The sequence below is a fragment of the Bombina bombina genome, chromosome 1 (assembly GCF_027579735.1).
Source record: "Bombina bombina isolate aBomBom1 chromosome 1, aBomBom1.pri, whole genome shotgun sequence".
Classification (NCBI taxonomy): Eukaryota; Metazoa; Chordata; class Amphibia; order Anura; family Bombinatoridae; genus Bombina; species Bombina bombina.
Genome location: NC_069499.1, coordinates 786632588 through 786652973, shown reverse-complemented (window position 1 = coordinate 786652973; position 20386 = coordinate 786632588).

The window sequence follows — 20386 nt, the reverse complement described above, 5'->3', positions numbered from 1 at the left end:
ACTCTGTGTGCCTAAATGACCGCAACCTCTCCAGCAGGCAGGTGAGTGATTAGGGTATATCTTGTGGAGAGTGACTGGAACTAAGTGCCAACGTACTGTGATTTTGAAGTGTAATTCCCACAGGGTGGCACAGTGCAGAATTTTCTTTGTAATTAAAATTTCCCTATGCCAGATATCAATATCGCAAATGAAACTTAACTCTTTTTCCCAAGCTATATGTTGGGATAATTTGTGGAGCGAGTATGGTTCAATAAGTGTGTTGTAATGGTAAGAAAGAGCGCCTTTGATCTGTACAGCTAGTGACCAACGTCTTTCCAAGTTTGTTGTATCTCTGAGTGTTGTACCGGGGAACCTCCATGATTTAAGGATAGAGCAGAGGCGGAAAAATTCGAAATTCAAAGAACTTGGTAATTGGAGGTTTCTGCATAGGTTAACATGGGAGAGGGTATTAGCCCGGTCGTATAGGTCTGATACATATTTAACCTCATATTGAGTCCATGCAAATATATGGAAATCTGGTAAGCAAATGAGAGTGCTAGAAATTGTCTGTCTTGGGGAAGGGTGGGGAGCTATATTAGGGGAGTGCCTGATTTGGTCCCAAAACTGTAGGGTCTCAAAAATTACTGTATGAGTCAGTTTGAGGTCTTTTCTATAGTGTGTGGGAACCCAAGGTAAATCTTGTAACTGGAGACCACTAGGGAGTAGGGATAATTCCACCGCTCACCAGGAAGCAGAGTTAGAGGTATAACTCCAGTTTAATAAGTGAGTGAGGCGAGCTGCTTGAAAGTATAGTATAATGTTAGGGAGACTTAGACCGCCATCAGAGACGTGCCTCTGGAGAGTGTGAGTGGCCGTCCTTGGCGTCTTGCCTTTCCAAACATAGGATGTGACGAGACTCTGCATTTTGTTCAGAATGGATCTGGGCAAGTTTATGGGGAGGGCCCAAAATAGATAGATAATTTTAGGGATAAATGTCATCTTGATCGCTGCTATCCTACCAGTCCAAGATATCTCCCGGAATTCCCAAGAGTCCAGTAGCCCGCACCACTCAGGGAGCATGTCGGAGAAGTTTTTTGCAACTACAATAGAGGTATCCATACTAAGGTGAACTCCTAACAGTTTAATTGACTGATCGGACCAGTGAAAATTATATAGCTTCTGCAAGCGAATGAGATCAGGAGGAGATATGTGGATATGAAGAGCTTCCGTCTTGGAGAGATTCAATTTATAGTAGCTTAGAGAGGAGAAGTATTTGAGAAGATTAAATACAGCAGGGAGGGATTGAAAGGGTTGTGTTAAAAGTAATGTAATGTCATCAGCATATAGTGAAATTCTGTGCTGTATTCCCTGGGTGGAAAACCCCATAATATTCGGGTCTAGTCTGATCGCTTGTGCAATGGGTTCTATTGCTAACGCAAAAAGCAAGGGTGACAAGGGGCATCCCTGCCTAGTGCCATTGGATATTTTAAAAGGGTCAGATTGGAATCCAACACCTCGAACTACAGCTGAAGGACTAGAATAGAGTGCTTGAATGGCTGTGATGAAGGCTGTTGGGAATTGAAAAACTTTCATGGTTTCCCATAAGTAAACCCATCTCACCCTGTCAAAGGCCTTCTCGGCATCCAGTGACAGGGCGAGCATGGGCGTTGCTGTGTTGGCTGCTTGGATTAAGATGTCCAACACATATCTAGTGGCGTCAGGTCCCTCTCTCATGGGAACGAACCCAACCTGATTAGGATGCACCAGGGAAGGAAGCAGTTTGGATAACCGATTGGCTAGGATTTTAGCATACAGCTTTGTGTCAATATTCAACAAGGAGATGGGGTGGTAGCTTCCACAATCCAGGGGTTTTTTACCAGGCTTAAAGATAGTAGTAATAGATGCCATTAAATATTCTGCACGGAAGGAACTTTTTCCCATCACTTCGTTAAAGACTCTGCATAAAACCGGGGTTATAATGTCCACATAGGTCTTGTAAAACTGTCCCGGAAATCCATCAGGACCTGGGGACTTAGAAATTTTGAGACCTTTAATGGTATCACTGACTTCTTTCGGCGTGATCTGGGCAGTGAGATCATGGGAGAGCTCCGGATTAACCGAAGAGAGGTTGAGAGACTCTAGGAACTGTCGGATCTCCTGTGCCTCTATAAGAGGGGTTGGGTCGGAATCTGATAAATTGTACAAATCCAGGTAGTACGCTCGGAAAGTCTCCCCAATGTCTTTTGGTGAGGTGACTGCACCGTTTACTCAAATTAATTCGTATGATTTTGGACTGAGCGGTTCTGTGTCTCAGTTTAGAAGCTAGAAATGAGGAGATCTTATTACTTTTATAGTAGTAGATCTGTTTAAGTTTCTCCAGGTTTACCTGTGTTTTCTGAAGTTCCAAGTCTCTGATCTGTTTCATCAGATCAGATATTTGAGTGTTTAGGTTGATAGTATAAGAGGTAGCAAGGGAACTCTTAAGTGATCTAAGATGACAAGTTAGAGTGGCTAGAGATGAGTTTTGCATCTTTTTGAACTGGGCTTCCTTAGTCATGTAATGACCTCTCAGAAAGGCTTTCAGTGATGCCCATATTATTTCTGTGGGGATATGAGGGGTATCATTAACCACGAGGTAATTCTTTATTAAGTCTGAAAATTCAAGTTTGAGAATTGGAAGAGTGATTAAATGATTTTTAAGCCGCCAGGAGTAAGGGGGAATAAGTGTGGGACATAAGCCTAACATGAGTAGTACGGCATCATGATCAGACCATGAAATTGGAAGGATCTTAGCTAGGGCTACTTGTTCTAAGGCTCATGAGCTCAAGAAGAGGAAGTCAATACGACTATACGAGCGGTGCGGTGGGGAATAAAAGGTAAATTCCTTATCAAAAGGATGTAGAGCCCTCCATGCATCATACAAATCAAATTTCACGAGTAGCTTCTGAAAAGATATTGAAAGTGGGTGTGTGGATCTCTCCCCTGACGAAATTCTAGGGCCTAATCTATCTAAAGCAAAATCCCAGATCATGTTCATATCTCCTCCTAATATCAGCTCACCCTGCTGGATAGTTATTACTAGGTCTAACAAACGTCTGAGAAATCTGATTTGCTTTGTGTTAGGTGCGTACGCATTGACGATGGTAAACAATTTATCGTTCAATCTGCAAATTGATATAATGAATCTGGCTTGCGGATCAATTTCTGTGTAAATTGGTTCATAATTTACCAGAGAGCTAATAAGAATTGCGACCCCTCTAGATTTGGTGGTAAATGAAGCTTCTAAAAGTGTTGGGTATTTCCTATATCTGCGAGAGGGGGCCGAGTTGGCGAGCCAGTGGGTTTCTTGGATTAGAGCAATATCAATCTTGGAGCGTTGTAGCATATTTAGCATTAAGCTGCGTTTAGTAGAGGAGTTAAGGCCCTGGGTGTTAAGGGTCAGTATACGCAGCTGGTCCATGACTACTATATATAATTAATAGAGAAAGTGGGAGGGGGTGAGACTGAAAAGGGGAGGAAAGGGGTGACCAGGAAAGGGGGAAAGGGGAAAAAAAAAATTCCACGAGAGCAAGCAAGTGAGTTGTATGCACCATAATACTATCAATATTAAGGTATGAGGAGTGGGTAATCAGCGGACAAGAGCCGCTCAAAGGATGAGGGACGGGGTAATAATGAGGAGGTGGAAATAATATTGAATTAAAGTCACTTAAGAGAAAAGTGAATTATCTTAAGAATAAGGGGGTTAGAATGATACGTAATTACAAGTATAACTAGGCCAGTTAAGACAATATTGTAAGGAGTATGCGAACGCTATAGAGAAGTTAGTAAACCAAGTGCTGCAAAAAGAAAATAATATAGTATAGGAGGGGAATAAAATGAAGGTGTTTATACATCTAATGCTGCAGATATTAGGGAGCAGTGGAAGGGGGAATAGGTATATGTAGTAGTGAAGATAAGGGGGGGGGTGCCGGGATCTAATGAGAAAAAAACTAATGAAACATTAGCTTGACATGTGGGAGAGCGGAAATATGGAATTTTTCCCTCTTTTCTCTTCCCTCTCAGAGATATTAAATTAGGTGGTGAAAAGAAAAGTAAATATGTATGTCATCTATGCTAGCACAATGCAGTTAAACAAACAGTTTATATTGATGTTGAGACACAACAGAGTTTATATAAAACAGTCAATAATAACGAATCTAGCAATGTAATAATCATATAACATGTAAGCAAAGGGGTACAAAAGAGAATAAAAAACAATTAAAGGAAAGAGAGTTAAATCAGGAGAACTGAGCTTACATCAGTATGTCGCTGTCTTTCAAATGAATCAACCTTAAAGTGGTTAAGATGAAGGTCGACTACACTATGTACAAGTAGTATAAGGTAAGTGGGGGGTGATTAGTGTGCGGAAGACTACGCACACCTTTTAACAGTATAACGCTACTGGTGGGTAATGTAATCTATTTCTGGCTATGAGAAAGCTCTTATAAAGCAGGGAATTGTGACTTTGTGGTGGTACTAGAAATTAGAGCTGCACAGAATAGGTCCTATATCAATGTTGTGAACCAATAATTACTATGAAAAGAAAAACAACATTAGTATCGCTGAGGATGTATTAACCATATAACTCGTAGGATAAAGAGCAATAAAATTAGGGGGACAGAGTTAAGGTCACTACATTACCATCCTCAGTGTGATTCACATACGTATGTTCTGGAGTAGAAAATTGGACAAAGTGACAGAAGGTAAACCGTATGTGCAAAGTTCTGCACACTTTTGATCAGTGTGACAGATGAAACATTAGTTTAACGTGTAGAAGAGCAGAAATATGGAATTTTCCCCCCCTTTTCTACTCTCTTTCAAAGAAATTAAAATAGGGGGTAAAGAGGAGAGAGAATGTGTATGTCATCTAAACTAGCACAATGTCATATATTAATGTTGAGACGTAACAGGGTCTATAACAACAGATAATAATAACCAATCTGGCAATATAATAACCGTATAATATGAAAACAAAAAAGTACAAAAGAAAACAGAAAACAAAAAAAAGGAAAAATAATTAAATCAGGGAAACTGAGCTTACATTGATATATCGCTGTCTTCAAATGTGAATTAACCCTATGACGTCCAAGATAGAGATCAACCACATTATGTCGAAGTAGTATAAGGTAAAAGGTGAGAGGGGGGTAATTAGTGTACGGAAGGTCCGGTGGGTAATGTAATGTATTTCTGACTATGTGACAGCCCTTATAGGTCTAGAGATTATGACATTGTAGCTTTGGTTGAAATTAGGGCTGTACAGCGTAAGTCCAATATCAGTATTGAAAACTAACTATTACTATGAAAAGAAAAACAACATTAGCATAACTAAGAATGCATTAATCATGTAACATGTAGAATATAGAAATAACAATAAAAGTAGAAGAACAGAGTTAACATTGCTACATTACCATCCTGAGTGTGGGTCACCTATGCATGTTCTGGAGAGGAGAATTGAATAATTTGTGTTCATTCAATGAAAAGGTGAAGGAAGGCACACAGTATGTGAAAAGTCCTGTAAATTTTGATCAGTATCAGAGGTCTCCTTGTGGAGAGTGAAGTTCTTTTCTTTTAGCTTGATAGCTGAACCGTTGTGGGAGAGGTCTCCACTCTGGAGCGGTGGCATTGAGTTTCTCAGAGGAGGCTGGAAGATCTTTGGATGTATTTTGAGAGCGGAGTAGTCCTGCTGTTTGTAGGATCTTGTAGCCTTGTTCGACAGTGGAAACAATATGTGATTGCTCTTCAATCTGGAAAAATAACTTAACCGGAAATCCCCACCTGTATTTGATATTATTTTGGCGTAAAGTCTGAGTTATTTGTTGGAAGGAGTGTCGTTTGTTCAAAGTATGAGAGGATAAGTCGGGAAAGATCTGGATAGACTGGAATGGGTCTTTTAGCTGTTTATTTTGATATGAAGCTCTGAGTAATTTCTCTTTGAATGTAAAATAATGTAATCTGAAGATAACGTCTCTGGATGAGCCAGAAGGTGCCGTTCTCGGTCGTAAGGCCCGGTGGGCTCTATCAATCAGGGCCTCTTGTTCTTGAACTGATCCCAGTAACTCCTTGAACAAATCCACAAGGTATTTGAGGAGATCAGTAGTGCCCACTTCTTCTGGTATACCTTGAATCCTTATATTGTTGCGGCGGGACCTATCTTCAAGGTCCGCCAATTTTGCTTCTAAATCTGTGATCATTTCCGATAGTGACTGCGTATATGTCAATAAGTTAGAGTGATCAAGATGGAGGTCCTCTTGTTTTTTTTCCAAATTTTCAGTTCTTTCACCCAATAGAGAGATGTCTCTCTTAATTTCTGTTACCGAGGCTTTTAGCTCTTGTTTTAGGGAGGAGTGATGTGAGTCCATCTTGTTGGATAGTTCTTTGATAGATTCTAAGATAGATGAGTGCTGGATCAGTGACCTGTCAGCAGGGTGGGAAACCGATCTTTGAAGGTCTTTTGTGATAGTGAGGGAGTCTCTAGAATCTTCGTCCGACATATCTTGTTCATACGTAGATTTGTGTACAAAATGATCAGAGAGGGTTCTTTTTGGAAGGTCAGTATGTTTCGTTTTCTTTTTTTGGGAGTGGGACATTTTCGGCTCAAGACAGATAGAAGATGGTATCAAAGGTATCAGCTCCAAGCTATGGCCTCCTATGTCAAGTATTAGTTGTATTATAGAACAAGGATTCGGCACCCCCCCTGCAGTGTGCGCTCAGCACATCATTCCTCCTAAGTAGTGATTAATGAAAGACGGGGGTGCAAGCTATTGAACCAAAATGATATCTGTAGCTTGGTAGACTAAATAATATTCAATCTCACTCACCAGGGGTATATACTCTCCCTAAATAGATTGGGCAAAAGGGATATGGGATATGTCCCGCAGGGATTTAGGGCCCCCAGAAAAGGGGAGTGAGGAGGTGGAGGAGTTATGACCAGTAAATAAGTAGTTCTCAGAGATGAAGTTGAAAGGTTATGACCTTGGAGGCTGGGTTCCCACACAAAGGGATAAACTAGCAAGGAGTCCCCGTTCAGATGTATATCCCTTTAAGGGCAGTCAGCAGCCACGTCCAGTGGGACTCTTTAGTTTGGGATATAATATGAAATTAAATTAACCAGCTAAGGTATCAGACCAAAACAAAACCTTATATCAGTGGGTCTGCAGTTAGAGAATGAGCTTGAAGATAGGGAACTTGAAGCTATGTGAAAGTTACGTTGCCATTATAGTTTCAAACTGTCTTCACTATGCCTCTTTAGTTCTCTCTTGAACACAGTTTAGATAGGTTTTCCAATTTCCCTAATAAAAATAAAAGTTATTGGGCTTCTGTAGATTTAGGTGGTCGAGGGGAGTATATATTAGATAAGTCCCAGTTGTGGTGTATAGCTCACTTAGTACTGCAGGCTTAGGTAAGGCCTTACGAAAAAGCCACGTGGGTGCCACTCGGGAGTCTGAGTGTAAAGTGTTCTTATGTTTACTTAGATAGTTCTACCATAAAAGGCTGCAAAAATACCTGTGTGCAGTGTTAGTCCAACTGTTGAGCTCCGGTGTATACAGCTGAGTGAATCAGCGTTGTTACTCAGTCAGTTGTGCCTCCGGTGAGAAGTATGGAGGTAAGGCCTCTATGAGGCGGATTCCCCTCAATCTGCGCAAGGTATAGGGTGAGTGCGTAGATGCCGTTGCTCATTTGAAGATACAAAGTGTCTGGAGCTGAGGCGGTAAGCGCTCCGGGTTGTGGGATGTTCGCGGCAAAGAGCCGATGTAGATGATCACCTTTTCCCAGACAGAGGTAGATAGAGGCGATTGCGGTGATTGCGGTCAGACTTCCCGGCTCTTAAGGGTAGTTAACAGTTAGCTTGTGGCACTCTCCTCGGTGTATTAACTCGATGGTCCCTTATCAGGAAGCTTAGAGGAGCAGATAAATTTAGGGTATTCAGAGAAAAATGAATGATTTAAGACGTTTTACAGCACTTGGGACATGGAGTAAATTACAGATGCGACTTCTCAGCAGTATAGTTGGCTCCGCCCCCCCAGGGGTTAATATATTTTATTAGTTATTGTAGTTGGGTTTCACGGTTCACAGGTAGATAGATATTGTGCATGCATTATAAGTTAGGTAATATTTTCAGGGAGTTACGGTGCTCACATATTCAGCGCAAGACTTGCTGCGCTCGCCTATGTGTGGTGAGGTTAAAATGGAGCAAAAGTTCTCAATTTTTGCTGTGTAAGTCCTTCCACTGAATTTGTGATACTGATTTGTGACACAGTTCTATGTTAGCTTATGGGAGTAGAAATTGCGGGTGACCGGTGAAATGTACGCGCCGCACTCCACCCTGATTAAGTCCCCCCCAGTGACCTCCACTGATGCCAACTCCTCCACCCGCCACCTACATTGCTGGATCACATACTGCGCAAAAACCCTCGCCCCCCTCAAGAAACCGTCCAGCCGCCAGCCCACCAACAAGGCCAGCTGGTTCACCCCCACCCTCCAGGACTCCAAACGCCACTGCAGATGATTAGAGAGAACATGGAGATCCAGCAAGTCCCCCTCGGACAAATCCGCCTACAGAGAAGCCATCGCCACCCACCACCACCTCATCAAAACCACAAAGAAAACGGCTATCCTAGACAGAATCCACGCCAAAACTCACAACAGCAAGGAGCTGTTCACAGTTATCAAGGAATTCTCCAAACCCAACAGTGATACTAACGACATCCCACCCTCCCAGGACCTCTGCGACAACATCGCTACTTACTTCCACCACAAGATCATCAACATCTACGACAGCCTTAAGCTCCAGAACTCACCGCTGACCCACCCACCACCACCTCACCCAAACCCACCACCCGCCACCAGCTACGGACTACCTGGAGCCCCCTCACCATGGAGGACACACTCAGAATCATGAAATCTATCCACTCCGGAGCACCATCAGACCCATGCCCGCACCACATATTCAACAAAGCGGGTTTTACCCTCGCCCACAAACTCTGCCTCACCATAAACTGCTTCATCAAAACTGGCACCTTCCCAGAAGACTGGAAGCATGCAGAGCTGAAACCCCTGCTGAAGAAACCCACAGCTGACCCCATAGATCCTAAAAACTACCGCCCCATCTCTCTACACCCCTTTCCAGCCAAAGTAATCGAGAAGGCCATCAACGCACAACTTGTTGACCACATCAAGACCAACCACATCTTGGACCCCTCCCAATCCGGTTTCAGGAGCAATCACAGCACGAGACTGCCCTCCTTGCTGCCACAGACAACATCCGCGCCCTTTTCGACCAAGGAGAGACTGCCAACCTCATCCTTCTAGATCTCTCAGCCGCATTCAACACTGTAGCCCACAGCACCCTCCTCACACGCCTACACGATGCTGGCATTTGCAATAAGGCTCTGGAATGGATCACCTCCTTCCTCAGTGGCAGAACCCAGAAAGTCAGACTCCCACCCTTCTCCTCCAATCCCACAGCAATCAGCTGTGGCATACAACAAGGTTCTTCTCTTAGCCCCACCCTCTTCAACATCTACATGGCCCCCCTCACCTCCATCGGCCGACAACACAACCTTAACATCGTCTCCTATGCCGACGACACCCAGTTAATCATCTCACTCTCCCGAGACCTCGCCACCACCAAGAAAAACGTCCACAAAGGACTTACAGCAATTGCCACCTGGATGAACAACAACCGTCTCAAACTCAACACTGACAAGACCAAAATCCTCCTCCTCGGACCCACCAAATCTGCATGGGATGACTCCTGGTGGCCCACAGCCCTCGGACACCCTCCAACTCCAACACACCACACACAAAATCTAGTCGTCATCCTTGACTCATCACTTTCCATGGACCGCCAAGTCAACACCGTCTCTTTGACTTGTTTTCACATACTCCACCTACTGTGAAAAATCTTCAAGTGGATCCCCACCGAAACTAGAAAATCTGTCACCCATGCCTGTCGACTGCACTACGGCAATGCACTCTATGCCGGGTCCACCATCAAGCTCCAGAAACAACTCCAACGCATCCAGAACACCTTGGCCAGACTCATCCTCGACATCCTCACCAAAACCACATCACCGAACACCTAAGGAACCTACATCAGCTCCCCGTCAACAAGAGAATCACCTTCAAGCTCCTAACCCATGCATTCAAGGTCCTCCACAACATCGGTCCTGAATACATCAACCACCGTGTCAATTTCTACACCCCCTCCAGATAACTCCGCTCTGCAGACCAAGCACTCGCAGTCATCCCCCGCATCAAGAAAAAAACAGCTGGAGGAAAATCCTTCTCCTATATGGCAGCAAGGTCATGGAACTCCCTCCCGCTGCACTTCAGACAATCCACCTCCCTTACAAACTTCAGGAAGGACCTCAAGACCTGGCTCTTTGACTGAATTGTCTTCCCATAGCCCCCCTCTCCCCCCTTCCCATAGCGCCTTGAGACCCTCACGGGTGATTAGTTTGCACTTTACAAGTACCCAATAGAATAGACTATGTGATACCAAAACATTGCCATCTTTTGCGGGCGACGCCGCATATGTAATCTTGCCCCTCAGTTTAGAAAAGTTTACTATGAAATCTCGCAAGATTTCAGTGAAAATAGATCACAGTAAAGCAAAGTGTAACATCAGTACTGATAAAATTGATTGGCTGTTTTTTCATCACTCAGCTGATAGCAGCTGAAGAATAACTGTTCACAGAGCTTTTACTATTATAAGATGAAGAAATATGACAAACGGCTAGATTGCAAGTTTTGCGGTATGAGTGAAAAAGCAGCGTTAAGGCTCATAACACTGCTTTTTCACTACCGCTGGTATTACGAGTCTTGAAGGTTTAGTTAACTTACTCAATTTGCATAAAGTCTTTTTTCAATGGGACTTCCATAGCGCCGATATTACAAGCTTTTTCTGGGAGGCCAAAAATTAAGCGGTACAGTCTATACCGCAAGATTCATAACGCAATCTAAAGTCAGTAGTTATGAGTTTTACGTAGGCTGACCATATTTCCGCTTTAAGAAGGAACACATATGAAAAATACATATGTGAGGGTTCTTATACAAAACCATTTTTTTAAACAGCCCTGACACATGTATTTTTCATATGTGTCCCTTTTTAAAGCGGCAATATGGTCAGCCTAGTTTTACGCTACAAAGCTGTAGCATAAATCTCATAACTAAAGATTTAAAAAGTACACTAACACCCATAAACTACCTATTAACCCCTAAACCGAGGCCCTCCCGCATCGCAAACACTAAAATAAAATTATTAACCCCTAATCTGCCCCTCCCGACATCACCGCCACTATAATAAACATATTAACCCCTAAACAGCCACACTACCGCATCGCAAACACTAGTTGAATATTATTAACCCCTAATCTGCCGCCCTAACATAGCCACCATCTACCTTCATTTATTAAACCCTAATCTGCCGCTCTGGACCTCGCCGCCAGTAGAAAAAACATATTAACTCCTAAACCGCCGCACTCCCGCATTGCAAACACTAGTTAAATATTATTAACCCCTAATCTGCTTTCCCTAACATTGCCGCAACCTACATTACAGTTATTAACCCCTAATCTGTTGCCCCCAACGTTGCCGCCACTATACTTAAGTTATTAACCCCTAAACCTAAGTCTAACCCTAACCCTAACACCCCCTAACTTAAATATAATTAAAATAAATCTAAATAAAAATTGCTATCATTATCTAAATTATTCCTATTTAAAACTAAATACTTACCTGTAAAATAAACCCTAAGCTAGCTACAATATAACTAATAGTTACATTGCATCTATCTTAAGGTTTATTTTTATTTTACGGGCAAGTTTGTATTTATTTTAACTAGGTAGAATAGTTACTAAATAGTTATTAACTATTTACTAACTACCTAGCTAAAATAAATACAAATTTACCTGTAAAATAAAACCTAACCCGAGTTACACTAACACCTAACCTTACACTAAAATTAAATAAATTACCTAAATTAAAAACAAACAAACACTAAATTACACAAAATAAAAAAGACATTATCAGATATTTAAACTAATTACACCTAATCTAACAGACCTATCAAAATAAAAAGCCCCCCCAAAATAACCCCCCCTAGCCTAAGCTAAACTACCAATAGCCCTTAAGGGCCTTTTGCAGGGCATTGCCCCAAAGAAATCAGCTCTTTTACCTGTAAAAAAACTAAAAAAACCTAAGCTCCCCATTGCCCTGAAAAAGGCATTTGGATGGGCATTACCCTTAAAAGGGCATTTAGCTCTTTTTCAACTGCCCAAACCCTACTTTAAAAATAAAACCCACCAAATAAACCCTTTAAAAAAACTAACACTGGGAGCGGAGCTAGCCTAAGAGCGGAGCAGACATGGTGTGAAAGAGCTCCTGCAGAAATTTGTGATTGAGGCTGTTTAAAAGTTTCGAACTACATTGAATCAAGAGCTATTTTGGTGTGTGCGGTAGTCGAAAGCTCTGTAGCAGGGACAGACTGAGAGATCCTCTTTATATCCCTCCTGGTGGGGAAGTAATTAGAACCGGAGCCGCAGGTGACCATCGGGCACACCAGAACTCACAGATCCCGCAGGATCAATCTTCCCTTCTATATACAGGAGAAGAACAGTGGTGCTGGTGAGTCAGAGGGACATTGGGGAACAGAACTTAAGTTACTGGGGCTAAGAACTAGGCAGAATTAAAAAGGCGCGAAAAAGCACCATAGCTGTGTGACGTCACAGCAGGACACTGAGCGAAACCGGAAGAGAAAGTGAGACGCAGCAGGGGGAGAGGTGTTAGAGCTGCGCACTTAGACTTAACTAGACCTCCGGTGCTCACGGACTGCAGTAGACCTCCTGTCTGATCAGTGGGGCAGCGGACTACAATACCAATAGACACCAAGAGCGTTGTTTACCCTGCCATATAAGATCACTACATGAAGTGTGGGAGCCACAGTAATCTCAAGTTTCAACCTGCAGCATCACCTAAATAAGCAAATAAGCAGGACACACACAATATCGCCTAAATACAATAGAGACAGAGGTGTTAAGGAAATTATATACAAGCCCAGTAACAACAACACCAATCACCTATATGTTAATAAAGTGAAATAAACACCATCCAGCACTATTTGCAAATCTCTTTTTCTGTGTCACAGTCTAAGGATATCCCAGAAAGCTTTTTTCTTCCTTTATTTTAACTTCTAGTGGGTTGGATCATTTGCAACTTGGTGGGCACTAAACTAAGTGACTTTGCTTATCTAAACAACAGATTTAGCACCACCTATAAAATCAATTCTTAGCTGAAGACCCAGTCACCACCACAATCTTTGTTTGCAACATTTTGGGCTACCCGCACCCCCTGAAGAAGTATATAAACAATAATATAGTGGAGGGGTAATACTCACTCTAAACAGGAAACTAGAACATTCAATTGTAACGCTTGATAATATTTGACTTAGCTGGCATGTAGGTAACACCCGACTTTGTGCAGGGGGAAAAGTCACACTTCAGCTGTCATTATGAATATTATACAAATGTGAATTTCTACATGATATGACAATAATATTGTACCTCAAGTTTCATCCTTTTTATATTGTCTGCCGGACACTAACCATCAAAAGAAAACCAAGACCATACCAGATTCTATATCAGTCTAAACTTCTTGTAACTCACTGATCAGTAAAGGGATAGCCTCTACGGCTGAGGTGAAGGCGTAAACATTCTATAACCTCATCACTTGCCTAACTCATTCGCACTCACCATCCAAATGGCTTCTAAAAGGCCCACTAAAGGAGATAAAACTATAAAATCTTCAGCTGTATCTGCATTCTTTAAAACTGCTCAAACAAGCAAACCAGCAATGGAAACAGAAGCAGAAGAAGAATCAGATAATGACACCCAACAGCAGCTACACGACAAAAGCCCACTAACAAAAGCCGACCTTAGAAACTTAGGCCTAGATTTGGAGTTCGGCGGTAGCCGTCAAAACCAGCGTTAGAGGCTCCTAACGCTGGTTTTGGCCGCCCGCTGGTATTTGGAGTCAGTGATTAAAGGGTCTAACGCTCACTTTTCAGCCGCGACTTTTCCATACCGCAGATCCCCCTACGCCATTTGCGTAGCCTATCTTTTCAATGGGATCTTTCTAACGCTGGTATTTAGAGTCGTTTCTGAAGTGAGCGTTAGAGCTCTAACGACAAAATTCCAGCCGCCTGAAAATAGCAGGAGTTAAGAGCTTTCTGGCTAACGCCGGTTTATAAAGCTCTTAACTACTGTACCCTAAAGTACACTAACACCCATAAACTACCTATGTACCCCTAAACCGAGGTCCCCCCACATCGCCGCCACTCTATTTAAATTTTTAACCCCTAATCTGCCGACCGCCACCTACGTTATACTTATGTACCCCTAATCTGCTGCCCCTAACCCCGCCGACCCCTATATTATATTTCTTAACCCCTAACTTGCCCCCCACAACGTCGCCGCAAGCTACTTAAAATAATTAACCCCTAATCTTCCGACCGCAAATCGCCGCCACCTACGTTATCCCTATGTACCCCTAATCTGCTACCCCTAACATCGCCGACCCCTATATTATATTTATTAACCCCTAATCTGCCCCCCTCAACGTCACCGACACCTGCCTACACTTATTAACCCCTAATCTGCCGAGCGGACCTGAGCGCTACTATAATAAAGTTATGAACCCCTAACCCGCCTCACTAACCCTATCATAAATAGTATTAACCCCTAATCTGCCCTCCCTAACATCGCCGACACCTAACTTCAATTATTAACCCCTAATCTGTCGACCGGAGCTCACCGCTATTCTAATAAATGTATTAACCCCTAAAGCTAAGTCTAACCCTAACACTAACACCCCCCTAAGTTAAATATAATTTTTATCTAACGAAATAAATTAACTCTTATTAAATAAATGATTCCTATTTAAAGCTAAATACTTACCTGTAAAATACATCCTAATATAGCTACAATATAAATTATAATTATATTGTAGCTATTTTAGGATTAATATTTATTTTACAGGTAACTTTGTAATTATTTTAACCAGGTACAATAGCTATTAAATAGTTAAGAACTATTTAATAGTTACCTAGTTAAAATAATAACAAAATTACCTGTAAAATAAGTCCTAACCTAAGATATAATTAAACCTAACACTACCCTATCAATAAAATAATTAAATAAACTACCTACAATTACCTACAATTAACCTAACACTACACTATCAATAAATTAATTAAATACAATTCCTACAAATAAATACAATTAAATAAACTAGCTAAAGTACAAAAAATAAAAAAGATCTAAGTTACAGAAAATAAAAAAATATTTACAAACATAATAAAAATATTACAACAATTTTAAACTAATTACACCTACTCTAAGCCCCCTAATAAAATAACAAAGCCCCCCAAAATAAAAAATTCCCTACCCTATTCTAAATTAAAAAAGTTACAAGCTCTTTTACCTTACCAGCCCTGAACAGGGCCCTTTGCGGGGCATGCCCCAAGAATTTCAGCTCTTTTGCCTGTAAAAGAATAAATACAATACCCCCCCCCCAACATTACAACCCACCACCCACATACCCCTAATCTAACCCAAACCCCCCTTAAATAAACCTAACACTAAGCCCCTGAAGATCTTCCTACCTTGTCTTCACCATACCAGGTTCACCGATCCGTCCTGAAGAGCTCCTCCGATGTCCTGATCCAAGCCCAAGCGGGGGCTGAAGAGGTCCATGATCCGGTCAAAGTCTTCATCCAAGCGGGGCAGAAGAGGATCTTCCATCCGATTGAAGTCATCATCCAGGCGGCATCTTCTATGGTCTTCCATCCGGAGCGAAGCGGCAGGATCCTGAAGACCTCCAGCGCGGAACATCCATCCGGACCGACGACTGAACGACGAATGACTGTTCCTTTAAGGGACGTCATCCAAGATGGCGTCCCTCGAATTCCGATTGGCTGATAGGATTCTATCAGCCAATCGGAATTAAGGTATGAATTTTCTGATTGGCTGATGGAATCAGCCAATCAGAATCAAGTTCAATCCGATTGGCTGATCCAATCAGCCAATCAGATTGAGCTCGCATTCTATTGGCTGTTCCGATCAGCCAATAGAATGCGAGCTCAATCTGATTGGCTGATTGGACACGGATACTGTCTCTAACCCAGGAATCACATGGGCGGCCCATAAGGCGGTATTGAGAGGGATACTAATCAAAGAAAAAACATTACAGATTAGGAAGTATAGACAAAACTTAAAACAATTACACACGGAAATAGAAGAACTCGAGAGACGACACAAATTTACCAAGACAAAAGCTATACAACAAGCGCAAGCTACTAAAGCTATTCAGAAACTTCAGGCACAATATTTTATATTCGCAAATAAGCCAGACAGATACATGGCATACAAAATTAGAGAAAGATGTAGAGCCTCAGTAATTTCCCACATTGAAACATCAGAAAACAAAGTGACCTCAAACCCGCAGGAAATAGTAGACACGTTTGCAATGTTTTATGGGGAGCTATATGATGGGAGAAAGGGCTTACATAACAAAGAGACAGAAACACTCACCTCAACATTCTTCACCCACGATTTACTACGAACCATATCTGATGAACAAAGGGAAACACTAAATGCACCCATATCCACTATAGAAGTGCTAGGGGCGATCAAGGATTTAAAACCGGGAAAGGCAGCGGGACCTGATGGTTTTCCAGGGAGTACTATAAGCTCTTTAAGGCAGCATTAATCCCGCACCTTGTTAAATTCTGTAACCATATAATGAAAGGGGGGGATATCCCATCTGAACTAGCCGCCAAGATTGTAGTGATCCCCAAACCTGGAAGAGACCACAAAAAATGTCAAAATTATCGCCCAATCTCCTTGATCAATCAAGATATCAAAATCTTCACAAAAATAATAGCGAACAGACTAAAACATATATTACCCCACTTGGTCCATCCAGATCAAGTGGGATTTATTAAAGGCAGGGAGGCCCCGGATAATATACGTAGAGTCACCAATTTTATTCAAACCCTGAAGGAAACCCGGACACCTTCTCTGCTCCTGTCGTTGGATGCGGAGAAGGCATTCGACCGAATTGACTGGGACTACATGTTCCTAGTACTGCAAAAGATGGGATTTGAGGGAGCAATAGTCAAAGCACTGAAGGCAATTTACTCTTCTCCAGGGGCTCAAGTATCATCAGCGGGATATAAATCTCAAACCTTCCCAATACGTAACGGGACCAGACAGGGGTGCCCCCTTTCCCTGCTACTCTTTGCCCTGTGTATAGAGCCACTTGCTGCCAAGATTCGAACGCACATAGACACAACAGGAGTTAAGATAAATAAGGTAGAATATAAGCTAACCCTATTCGCTGACGATATCCTACGGACTTTAACGAACCCACTAATATCACTACCTAATCTCTACTACACCCTAACGACATTTGCTACTATTTCGGGTTTCAAAATAAACGCAGAAAAATGTGAAGCCCTCCCCATTGTACTCCCCAGAACAACTCAGATACTTTTAGAATCACACTTTAACTTTAAATGGATGAAACAATCCATAAAATACCTGGGGATACACCTCCCAAACTGCCCGACACAACTATACAGTGTAAATTATACCCCATTATTCAAACAAATTAAAAAAGATTTGTCAAAATCGAGGAGCTTTAGCTTTTCATGGGCAGGGTGGCAGCGGTAAAAATGAATGCCTTACCAAGGATACTATATTTATTTAGAACCTTGCCCATCAAAATTGTAAAAGCAGACTTAGAAGCACTTCAAAAAGAAATTCATACCTTCATTAGGGGTAATGGGACCAGCAGAATAGCAAAATCGACCTTAAATAGACACAAAAGGTTGGGGGGCATTGGAGCGCCTAATTTAATAGATTACTATAATTCTGCTAGATTGGCACAAGAAATCTTACTGCTGAAGAGATCAAAAGAAATTATATGGCCTAAACTGGAGGCAAATATAGGAGAGTGGGGAGAGAGTGACACCATCATCTGGGATCTAGAGGGAGCACATACTAATAAAATATCACTTGAACCCTACACGACAAAACTTACAGTAGCTACATGGAAAATAGCGAGAAATAGATACAAACTATTACCAAAATATTCTATATATATACCGATAAGATTTATGTTGCCGAAGGAGATTGGGATACAAACTAAAAAGTGGGAGAACAAGGGCCTCTACAGAGTAGCCGATTATCTAGAGGGTAGGCGTATGCTTTCATTCAACCAGCTTCAAACGAAAATAAGCCCACTAAAGCTACACTGGTATATATACTTACAATTACAGTCAGCAATACAAACATATTTGAGACACCCGAGAGATAGCAACACAACCCCAATAGAAATCTTCTGTAAAACTGCAGACCGCAACAAACATGTTATTTCCACCTTATAAATCGCCATGCAAACCGCACAGAATACTGCAAAAACAACAAATATGTTAGCATGGGAAAGAGAATTGCTTATTTATAAAGATACCAAGGAATGGGAAGTTCTATTCCAAAATGCGGAGAAAGGGCTGATAAGTGTTGACCTTAAAGAAAACATGATTAAAACCATATATCGCTGGTACTTAACACCCACGAGAACTGCACATATGCACACACAGGGAAGCATATATTGCTACAGAGGGTGCAGAGAAATAGGAACTTATAGACATATGTGGTGGGACTGTAGAGAGATCACAGGGATTTGGAGACAGCTATCAACCTTCCTAAGTCAACTTCTAGACGAAAATATCAACCTCACAATTCAACAGACCCTCCTACATGAATATATTAGCAAATACAATAAACATATTAACACATTTATTAGGATTTTATGTACAATCACAAGGATATGTATTGCCAGACATTGGAAAACTGGAAGCCCAACCTGGACAGAAATATATAACAAAATACAACATGCATACACGATGTATGAGCTAGCATCAATTACTCTAGACAATAAAGAAACAGTTCAAGCAGTGTGGTACTACTGGATATGTAAAGGAACCGTTAGTATATAGGAACACCGGGAAATGCAACTCAAAGTGGTCAAAATAATCACAAACATCTCCACCTACTAAGGTATACATAGCACGGATTTAGTAAAAATTAAAAAAGGTATGTCGCCACTCCCTACCCCCTCCCTACTCCCTTATGTCTTTTTTTTCCTTCTCTTTTTTTTTCTTTTTTCCTTTTAATCCAGTTCAGTTCAGTTTACCTTCCCTCACTGAAACCTAGTCTAACCAGAATGCCTATAGCCAGAGCAGTTATTCTCAGACTTACTGTTTTATTTTGAGATATGTTTATACAGAATAACCATAAAACCAGGTTCTACAAGAGTATAGGTCTTCCTACGCATAAAGAAGGGCTCCAACAGCATCACAGAATTATGGACTAACCCTCACCAACATTGGGTGATTACGGGACTTTCCTTTTACCTTTTAGCTCTGGTTTGGAGAAGGATTATATAAAGGCAACTGGAATACAATATAGTTACAATTAAGTTGATAATTTGCACTACCAGGTAAATAATAATATGATATTGTAAACCTTCTGCCTAAATCACCAGTTGATGGAGATCAGTGGAGAGAAGGATTTGTTTATTTATGTAATAACCTATTCTTAAAATTAATAAAAAATATTCAAACATAAAAAAACTAACACTAACCCCCGAAGATCCACTTACAGTTTTGAAGACTGGACATCCATTCTCAACAAAGCCAATAGGATTGAGCTTGCATTCTATTGGCTGATTGGAACAACCAATAGAATGCAAGCTGAATCCTACTGGCTGATTGCATCAGCCAATAGAATTTTTTCACCTTTAATTCTGATTGGCTGATAGAATTCTATCAGCCAATTGGAATTAAAGGGACGCCATCTTGGATGACATCATTTAAAGGAACCTTCATTCGTCGTTAGTCGTCAGAAGAAGAGGATGCTCCGCGCCGGATGTCTTGAAGATGGAGCCGCTCCGCACCGTATGGATGAAGATAGAAGATGCTGTCTGGATGAAGACTTCTGCCCGTCTGGAGGACCACTTCTGCCGGCTTGGATGAAGACTTCTTCCGGCTTCGTTGAGGACTTCTTGCCGCTTGGATGAAGACTTCTCCCGGCTTCGTTGAGGATGGATGTCCGGTCGTCTTCAAAACTGTAAGTGGATCTTCAGGGGTTAGTGTTAGGTTTTTTTAAGGGTTTTTTGGGTGGGTTTTATTTTTAGATTAGGGTTTTTGGGCTGAAAAAGAGCTATATGCCCTTTTAAGGGCAATGCCCATACAAATGCCCTTTTCAGGGCAATGAGGAGCTTAGGTTTTTTAGTTAGGATTTTA